The sequence below is a fragment of the Lolium rigidum genome, chromosome 6 (assembly GCF_022539505.1).
Source record: "Lolium rigidum isolate FL_2022 chromosome 6, APGP_CSIRO_Lrig_0.1, whole genome shotgun sequence".
NCBI classification, from domain to species: Eukaryota; Viridiplantae; Streptophyta; class Magnoliopsida; order Poales; family Poaceae; genus Lolium; species Lolium rigidum.
In genome coordinates, this window is record NC_061513.1 from 257,565,925 (window position 1) to 257,576,739 (window position 10,815).

Consider the following 10,815-nt stretch of genomic DNA (forward strand, 5'->3'; position numbering starts at 1 on the left):
TTAGGCTATATTTCACGTAATACTTATTCACTGTTATGAATGGCATAGTGAAGTGCTTATTTATATCTCTTTATGATTGCAATGTGTTTTGTATCACAATTTATCTATGTGCTACTCTAGTGATGTTATTAAAGTAGTTTTATTCCTCCCGCACGGTGTAATGGTGACGAGTGTGTGCATCCGTGTTAGTACTTGGCGTATGCTATGATCATGATCTCTTGTAGATTGTGAAGTTAACTATTGCTATGATAGTATTGATGTGATCTATTCCTCCTACATAGTGTGAAGGTGACAGTGTGCATGCTGTGTTAGTACTTGGTTTAGTCGTGTTGATCTTTCATGCACTCTAAGGTTATTTAAATATGAACATTGAATTGTGGAGCTTGTTAACTCCGGCATTGAGGGTTCGTGTAATCCTACGCAATGTGTTCATCATCCAATAAGAGAGTGTAGAGTATGCATTTATCTATTCTGTTATGTGATCAAAGTTGAGAGTGTCCACTAGTGAAAGTCTATTCCCTAGGCCTTGTTCCTAAATACTGCTATCGCTGCTTGTTTACTGTTTTACTGCGTTAGTACTGCTACCATATTACCACCATCAACCACACGCCAGCAAGCTATTTTCTGGCGCCGTTACTACTGCTCGCATTTATTCATACCACCTGTATTTCACTATCTCTTCGCCGAACTAGTGCACCTATTAGGTGTGTTGGGGACACAAGAGACTTCTTGCTTTGTGGTTGCAGGGTTGCATGAGAGGGATATCTTTGACCTCTTCCTCCCCGAGTTCGATAAACCTTGGGTGATCCACTTAAGGGAAAGTTGCTGCTGTTCTACAAACCTCTGCTCTTGGAGGCCCAACACTGTCTACAAGAATAGAAGCTCCCGTAGACATCAAGCTATTTTCTGGCGCCGTTGCCGGGGAACGAAGGGAAGCTACACCATTTCCTCCCTCGTCAACCACGCGCCAGTTGTGGACAGCAAGCTATTTTCTGGCGCCGTTGCCGGGGAGGAAAGGTAAAAGGTACTCACACTCCGGATCTCGGCTACTAAGCTATTTTCGCCGTTGTAAGTACTCGAAGCTATTTCCTTTAGATCCCGCAATTGCATCTTTTTGTTTCTTGTTTACACTAGTTTGGCATAATGGACAACAATGGGCTTCTTATTCTATTTCCTGATTTAAAACATGGATGGTTTGATGCGAAAATTAAAAAACCTATGGAACCTTATTTGCATGCTGGTAGTAATATTAGTATGAACGCTTTGAACACCATTGTTGCTAATGATATGGAAATTTCTAAGCTTGGGGAAGCTGGCTTTGATGAGCATGATATTTTTAGTCCCCCAAGCATTGAGGAGAAAATTTTCTTTGATGATACTCTGCCTCCTATTTATGATGATTATAATGATAGTGGTCTTTTGGTGTCACCTATTATGGAGAGTAAATTTTGTTGTGATTATACTATGCCTCCTATATTTGATGATGAGAATAATAATGATAGCTACTTTGTTGAATTTGCTCCTACTACAATTAATAAGAATGACTATGCTTATGTTGGGAGTAATAATAATTTTATGCATGAGACTCATGATAAGAATGCTTTATGTGATAGTTATATTGTTGAGTTTGCTCATGATGCTACTGAAAATTATTATGAGAGAGGAAAATATGGTTGTAGAAATTTTCATGTTACTAAAACACCTCTCTATGTGCTGAAATTTTTGAAGCTACACTTGTTCTATCTTCCTATGCTTGTTACTTTGCTCTTCATGAATTTGTTTATTTACAAGATTCCTATGCATAGGAAGCATGTTAGACTTAAAATGTGTTTTGAATTTGCTTCTTGATGCTCTCATTTGCTCCAACTACTATTTCTTGCGAGTGCATCATTAAAACTGCTGAGCCCATCTTGATGGCTATAAAGAAAGAACTTCTTGGGAGATAACCCATGTGTTTATTTTGCTACAGTACCTCTATTTTATATTTGTGTCTTTGAAGTTGTTTACTACTGTAGCAACCTCTCCTTATCTTAGTTTCATGTTTTGTTGTGCCAAGTAAAGTCTTTGATAGTAAAGTAAATACTAGATTTGGATTACTGCGCAGAAACAGATTTCTTTGCTCGTCACGAATCTGGGTCTAATTCTCTGTAGGTAACTCAGAAAATTAAGCCAATTTACGTGAGTGATCCTCAGATATGTACGCAACTTTCATTCAATTTGAGCATTTTCATTTGAGCAAGTCTGGTGCCCTAATAAAATCCATATTTACGGACTGTTCTGTTTGACAGATTCTGCCTTTTATTTCGCATTGCCTCTTTTGCTATGTTGGATGAATTTCTTTGATCCATTAATGTCCAAGTAGCTTTATGCAATGTCCAGAAGTGTTAAGAATGATTGTGTCACCTCTGAACATGTTAATTTTTATTGTGCACTAACCCTCTAATGAGTTGTTTCGAGTTTGGTGTGGAGGAAGTTTTCAAGGGTCAAGAGAGGAGGATGATATACTATGATCAAGAAGAGTGAAAGCTCTAAGCTTGGGGATGCCCCGGTGGTTCACCCCTGCATATTTTAAGAATACTCAAGCATCTAAGCTTGGAGATGCCCAAGGCATCCCCTTCTTCATCGACAAATTATCAGGTTCCTTCTCTTGAAACTATATTTTTATTCGGCCACATCTTATGTACTTTTGGAGCGTCTGTGTGCTTTTGTTTTTGTTTTTGTTTGAATAAATGCTTGTGTGGGAGTGAGACACGCTCCGCTGGTTCATATGAACACTCATGTTCTTAGCTTTTAATGTTCATGGCGAAGGTTGAAACTGCTTCGTTAATTGTTATATGGTTGGAAACGGAAAATGCTACATGTAGTAATTGGTAAAATGTCTTGGATAATTTGATACTTGGCAATTGTTGTGCTCATGTTTAAGCTCTTGCATCATATACTTTGCACCCATTAATGAAGAAACACCTAGAGCTTGCTAATTTGGTTTGCATATTTGGTCTCTCTATAGTCTAGATAATTTCTAGTATTGAGTTTGAACAACAAGGAAGACGGTGTAGAGTCTTATAATGTTTACAATATGTCTTTTATGTGAGTTTTGCTGCACCGGTTCATCCTTGTGTTTGTTTCAAATAAACCTTGCTAGCCTAAACCTTGTATCGAGAGGGAATACTTCTCATGCATCCAAAATCCTTGAGCCAACTACTATGCCATTTGTGTCCACCATACCTACCTACTACATGGTATTTCTCCGCCATTCCAAAGTAAATTGCTTGAGTGCTACCTTTAAATAATTCAAAATTTATCACCTCTTATTTGTGTCAATGTTTTATAGCTCATGAGAAAGTATGTGGTGTTTTATCTTTCGATCTTGTCATTTACTTTTGACAGACTTTCACAATGGACTAGTGGCTTCATCCGCTTATCCAATAATTTTGCAAAAAGAGCTGGCAATGGGGTTCCCAGACCCGATTAATTAACTTGCATTAATAATTCTCTTCACATGTTTTGCTCTGATTCATCAAGTAAGCAACTTAATTTTGCAAATAGACACTCCTTCATGGTATGTGATTGTTGGAAGGCACCCGAGGATTCGGTTAGCCATGGCTTGTGTAAGCAAAAGGTTGGGAGGAGTTTCATCCATAAATAATGAAACTAAAGTACATGTGTAAACAAAAGAGAAGAGGGATGATCTACCTTGCTGGTAGAGATAACGTCCTTCATGGGAGCCGCTCTTGAAAGTCTGGTTGATAAGGTAGTTAGAGTGCCCACTACCATTCGTTGACAACAACAAACACCTCTCAAAATTTTACTTTTATGCCCTCTTTATGTTTTCAAAATAAAAGCTCTAGCACAAATATAGCAATCGATGCTTTCCTCTTTGAAGGACCATTCTTTTACCTTTTATGTTGAGTCAGTTCACCTATTTCTCTCCACCTCAAGAAGCAAACACTTGTGTGAACTGTGCATTGATTCTTACATACTTGCTTATTGCACTTGTTATATTGCTTTGCATTGACAATTATCCATGAGATATACATGTTACAAGTTGAAAGCAACCGCTGAAACTTAATCTTCCATTGTGTTGCTTCAATGTCTTTACTTTAAATTATTGCTTTATGAGTTAACTCTTATGCAAGACTTATTGATGCTTGTCTTTAAGTACTATTCATGAAAAGTCTTTGCTTTATGATTCAGCTTGTTTACTCATGTCATTACCATTGTTTTGATCGCTGCATTCATTACATATGTTTACAATATGATCAAGTTTATGATGGCATGTCACTCCGTAAATTATCTTTGTTATCGTTTACCTGCTCGGGACGAGCAGGAACTAAGCTTGGGGATGCTGATACGTCTCTGACGTATCGATAATTTCTTATGTTCCATGCCACATTATTGATGATATCTCATGTTTTATGCACACTTTATGTCATATTCATGCATTTTCTGGAACTAACCTATTGACGAGATGCCAAAGGGCCAGTTCCTGTTTTCTGCTGTTTTTGGTTTCAGAAATCCTAGTAAGGAAATATTCTCGGAATCGGACGAAATCAAGACCCAGGTTCCTATTTTTCCACGAAGCTTCCGGAACACCGGGAAGGACCAGGGGGGCCACAGGCCCACCAGACCATAGGCCGGCGCGGCCTGGGTGTGGCCCGCGCCACCCTATGGTGTCGCCGCCTCTTCGACCCTCTGACGCCGCCTCTTCGCCTATAAGAAGCCCCTCGACCTAAAACCTCGAGACGAAAAAAGCCACGGTACGAGAAACCTTCCAGAGCCGCCGCCATCGCGAAGCCAAGATCCGGGGGACAGGAGTCTCCGTTCCCGCACGCCGCCGGGACGGGGAAGTACCCCGGAAGGCTCCTCCATCGACACCACCGCCATCTCCATCAACGCTGCTGTCTCCCATGAGGAGGGAGTAGTTCTCCATCGAGGCTCGGGGCTGTACCGGTAGCTATGTGGTTCATCTCTCTCCTATGTACTTCAATACAATAATCTCATGAGCTGCCTTACATGATTGAGATTCATCTGATGATGCTTGTAATCTAGATGTCATTATGCTAGTCAAGTGAGTTTTACTTATGTGATCTCCGGAGACTCCTTGTCCCACGTGTGTAAAGGTGACAATGTGTGCACCGTGTGGGTCTCTTAGGCTATATTTCACGTAATACTTATTCACCGTTATGAATGGCATAGTGAAGTGCTTATTTATATCTCTTTATGATTGCAATGTGTTTTGTATCACAATTTATCTATGTGCTACTCTAGTGATGTTATTAAAGTAGTTTTATTCCTCCCGCACGGTGTAATGGTGACGAGTGTGTGCATCCGTGTTAGTACTTGGCGTATGCTATGATCATGATCTCTTGTAGATTGTGAAGTTAACTATTGCTATGATAGTATTGATGTGATCTATTCCTCCTACATAGTGTGAAGGTGACAAGTGTGCATGCCTGTGTTAGTACTTGGTTTAGTCGTGTTGATCTTTCATGCACTCTAAGGTTATTTAAATATGAACATTGAATTGTGGAGCTTGTTAACTCCGGCATTGAGGGTTCGTGTAATCCTACGCAATGTGTTCATCATCCAACAAGAGAGTGTAGAGTATGCATTTATCTATTCTGTTATGTGATCAAAGTTGAGAGTGTCCACTAGTGAAAGTCTATTCCCTAGGCCTTGTTCCTAAATATCGCTATCGCTGCTTGTTTACTCGTTTTATCGCGTTACTACTGCTACCATATTACCACCATCAACCACACGCCAGGCAAGCTATTTTCTCGGCGCCGTTACTATCGCTCGCATTTATTCATACCACCTGTATTTCACTATCTCTTCGCCGAACTAGTGCACCTATTAGGTGTGTTGGGGACACAAGAGACTTCTTGCTTTGTGGTTGCAGGGTTGCATGAGAGGGATATCTTTGACCTCTTCCTCCCCGAGTTCGATAAACCTTGGGTGATCCACTTAAGGGAAAGTTGCTGCTGTTCTACAAACCTCTCGCTCTTGGAGGCCCAACACTGTCTACAAGAATAGAAGCTCCCGTAGACATCAAGCTATTTTCTGGCGCCGTTGCCGGGGAACGAAGGGAAGCTACACCATTTCCTCCCTCGTCAACCACGCGCCAGTTGTGGACAACATGCACTAACCCTCTAATGAGATTGCTTTGAGTTTGGTGTGAAGGAAGTTTTCAAGGATCAAGAGAGGAGGATGATATAATATGATCAAGAAGAGTGAAAAGTCTAAGCTTGGGGATGCCCCCGTGGTTCATCCCTACATATTTCGAGAAGACTCAACCGTCTAAGCTTGGGGATGCCAAAGGCATCCCCTTCTTCATCAATAACTTATCAGGTCACCTCTAGTGAAACTATATTTTAATTCCGTCACATCTTATGTGCTTTACTTGGAGCGTCTATGTGCTTTTATTTTCGTTTTGTTATCTTAGTTCTCTGAATAAATTGGATCCTATCTATCTTGTTTGGGAAAGAGACACGCTCCGCTTTTCCATTTGAATACTCCTATTCTTCACTTATATTTGTTGAGTATTCGGCTTTCGACCGTGTAGCTTCTAGCTCTTGGTTTTCATATATCTCTTGTTCAGAGCTATTAATTATTTTATAGAAAGTACTCTCTTACTTCACTTATATTTGTTTTGAGAGTTTCTTGCTATTTGGTTGGAAACAGAAAATGCTTCATGTGGTAGTTGGTATATTGTCTTGAATAATTTGATACTTGGCAATTGTTTTGAGCTCTCAAGTAGATCATGTTTAAGCTCTTGCATCATGTAGTTTAAACCTATTAGTGGAGAACTACCGTAGAGCTTCTTGAAATTTGGTTTGCATGATTGGTCTCTCTAAGGTCTAGATATTTTCTGGTAAAAGTGTTTGAGCAACAAGGAAGACAGTGTAGAGTCTTATAATGCTTGCAATATGTTCTTATGTAAGTTTTGTTGTACCGGTTTATACTTGTGTTGCTTCAAATAACCTTGCTAGCCAAAGCCTTGTACTGAGAGGGAATGCTTCTCGTGCATCCTAAACCTTGAGCCAAAACCTATGCCATTTGTGTCCACCATAACTACCTACTATGTGGTATTTTTCTGCCATTCCAAAGTAAATTGCTTGTGTGCTACCTTTAAAACCTTTCAAAAAAATTCATTCCTTGTTTTTGCAATACATAGCTCATGGGAAAGTAGCCTAAAAAAACTATTGTGGTAAGGAATATGTCGCTTGTGTATCTTAGTTCTTATAACTTGCTTGTTGAGCGGTAACCATGTTGTCTGGGGACGCCATCAACCTGTCACACCTTTGTTGAATATCATGTGAGTTGCTATGCATGTTCGTCTTGTCTGAAGTAAGGGAGATTTGCCATGAGTTGAAATGATTCGAGTATGCATATTGTTAGAGAAGAACATTGGCCGCCAACCAAAGCCATGTATCATGGTGGAAGTTTCAGCTTGGACACTCAAATCCTCAAAATCTCTTATGAGAATATTATTATTGTTGAATGCTTAAAGCATTAAAAAGAGGAGTCCATTATCCGTTTTCTATGTTGTCCCGGTATGTATGTTCTCAAGTTGAGATCTATCAAAATGGAGAAATCAAATGCGATTTATCTCCTTGGACCTTTGTACAGGTGGCATAGAGGTACCCCTTTGTGACACTTGGTTGAAACATATGTAATGCGATGATAATCCATGGAAATTCGAACTAATTAGGACAAGGTGCGGGCACTATTAGTATTCGATGCATGAGGCTTGCAACTTATAGGAAGTTTTATACATAACCCATATGAATTATTACTACCGTTGACAAAATTGTTTCCATGTTTTCAAAATAAAAAGCTCTAGCACATGAGTAATCCCTGCTTCCCTCGCGAAGGGCCTTTCTTTTACTTTATGTTGAGTCAGTTTACCTACTTCTTTCTATCTTAGAAGCAAACACTTGTGTCAACTCGTATGCATTGATTCTTACATGCTTGCTTATTGCACTCATCATATTACTTTGTGTTGACAATTATCCATGAGATATACATGTTGAAAGTTGAAAGCAATTGCTGAAACTTAAATCTTCCTTTGTGTTGCTTCGAAACCTCTTATTAAGAATCTATTGCTTTATGAGTTAACACTTATGCAATACTTTTTGATGCTTGTCTTGAAAGAACTATTCATGAAAAGTTTTTGCTATATGATTCAGTTGTTTAGTCATTATCTTTTTGTTAGCAAACTATAGACCATTGCTTTGAGTCACTTCATTCATCTCATATGCTTTACAATAGTATTGATCAAGATTATGTTGGTAGCATGTCACTCCAGAAATTATTCTTTTTATCATTTACCTACTCGAGGGCGAGTAGGAACTAAGCTTGGGGATGCTTGATACGTCTCCAACGTATCTATAATTTCTTATGTTCCATGCTAGTTTTATGACAATACCTACATGTTTTGCTCATACTTTATATCACTTATATGCATTTTCCGGGACTAACCTATTAACAAGATGCCGAAGTGCCAGTTCCTGTTTCCTGCTGTTTTTGGTTTCAGAAATTCTACACAGGAAATATTCTCGGAATTGGACCCCACGAAGACAGAAGTCAATATTTTGCCGAGGCGGACCCGGAAAGCTAGAGAAGGGCCAGAGGGGGCCAAGGGCCCCCCACACCATAGGGGGGCGCGACCCCACCCCTGGCCGCGCCGCCATGTGGCGTGGGCCCCTCGGGACTCCTCCGAGGTCGCCCTTCCGCCTATATATTCTCCCAGATGCGAAAACCCTAAAACAACAAGTCATATTGCACGAAGAGTTCCGTAGCCGCCGCCATCGCAAAGACAAGTTTCGGGGGACAGAAGTCTCTGTTCCGGCACGCCGCCGGGACGGGGAAGTGCCCCCGGAGTCATCTCCATCGACACCACCGCCATCTTAATCGCCGCTGCTGACTCCCATGATGAGGAGGGAGTAGTTCTCCCCCGAGGCTGAGGCACTACCGGTAGCTATGTGGTTCATCTCTCTCTCCCATGGTGTGATCTTTATGTGATCATGAGCTTTGTAATCTAGTTGAATATGTAGATGTTACTCTTGTCTATTATGCACTCTAGAGGTTACTTTAATATGAACTCCGGAGTTACTCTCCACGGTGTGACAGTGACAGTGTGCGCATCGTGTGTGATTCCTTTATGACGTTGTGGAGCTTGTTTATTCCGGCTTGAGGTGTGCTCTTGTAGCCCTACACAATGAATGGTGTTTGTCATCCAACAAGAGAGTGTTTGAGAGTAGCATTTATTTATTCAATTATGTGATCATTGTTGAGAGTGTCCACTAGTGAAAGTATGATCCCTAGGCCTTGTTTCTAAGTATTGAAACACCGTTTCCAACAAGTTTTGCTTCATGTTTGCTTGCTGCCATTTTTATTTCAGATTGCAATTACTACTTATAATCATCCATATTACTTGTATTTCACTATCTCTTCGCCGAACTAGTGCACCTATACATCTGACAAGTGTATTAGGTGTGTTGGGGACACAAGAGACTTCTTGTATCTTAATTGCAGGGTTGCTTGAGAGGGATATCTTTGACCTCTACCTCCCTAAGTTCGATAAACCTTGGGTGATTCACTTGAGAGAAACTTGCTACTGTTCTACAAACCTCTGCTCTTGGAGGCCCAACACTGTCTACATGAATAGAAGCGTGCGTAGACATCACTAGGCATGACGATTTTGTTTTTTACGAACACAGTTGTTGGGGGGATGGCCCCCGGTAGGCCAAAGGCATGGCAAACTTGCCCTGTTTCAGTTATAAGATACCGGTTTAAAGATTAATCCGAATTACCAAGTTAGGCTGGCTAGCGCCAAATGGAAACATACCGGTATCCCAGGAGGGGTATACCAGAATGCGGTTAACTAGAGAAGAGGCCGGAGTACCGGCAGGAGCTCAACTGTAGCATGTCGGCATTCTGGTCAAAGATTCCATAAGGACTAGAGGACAAAGATGAGCGAAACACATCAGCTTTAATCGAAGCTCTGAAGCTAAAGTAGAAGGTGACGTAAAAGCTACCCGAAGAGGTCACCGCTCCCTGATTAAAGACAGGACCGGTGTCATTGAGACCAAAGAGGCTTTATAAAGTAGCTTAGCTCATCAAAGATGCCATTAGGGTTTCTTCCCTTGTAAGCCACCCTCTCCCCTATATAAGGAGAGGGGGCACACCCCTGCGCGGGATGGATCACTGGTGGACTGTAGAGAGAAGTAGAGCAGGATAGACGTGCTCACCTTGTAGTCTGTACGTTCTTCAACCTCTGGCCAACGACCAAGTTCATCAATCTATACCGGAATTACTTCCCAAATCCTTTCCCTTGTTACCAAAACCCTCCCCCAAATCCTCTAGCGCACATTCAGCCCCAACTTAAGCCATCCTATGGCATCTGTCTGTTCACCACGACGACAACAATACAAACATAGACGCTCACATACACGCGCATACACTCATCCATATGAACACACACACACACACTACCCCTATGAGCACCTCCAGAAGACCGAGCCAGCGGATTGGATCTTGAAATTGATGAAGTCACCACAGGCGCCTCGCTGTCGACGGAAACGTCGCCTCGCACTGAATGAATATTCCGCCTTTATGTGACACACAGATGTCAAACCTTGGGTTGAACTCTAGTGGACTCGTGGTACAACCATCCTTCTAACCACCCAACCTTAGATTGGTTCTTAGGCATAACGAATATTGGCCTAACTACATGCATACACATCGGTGTATCGTTCGATCTCAACGTGGCATACGGAATATTGGGTTACTACTCTTCTAACCCATGAAACT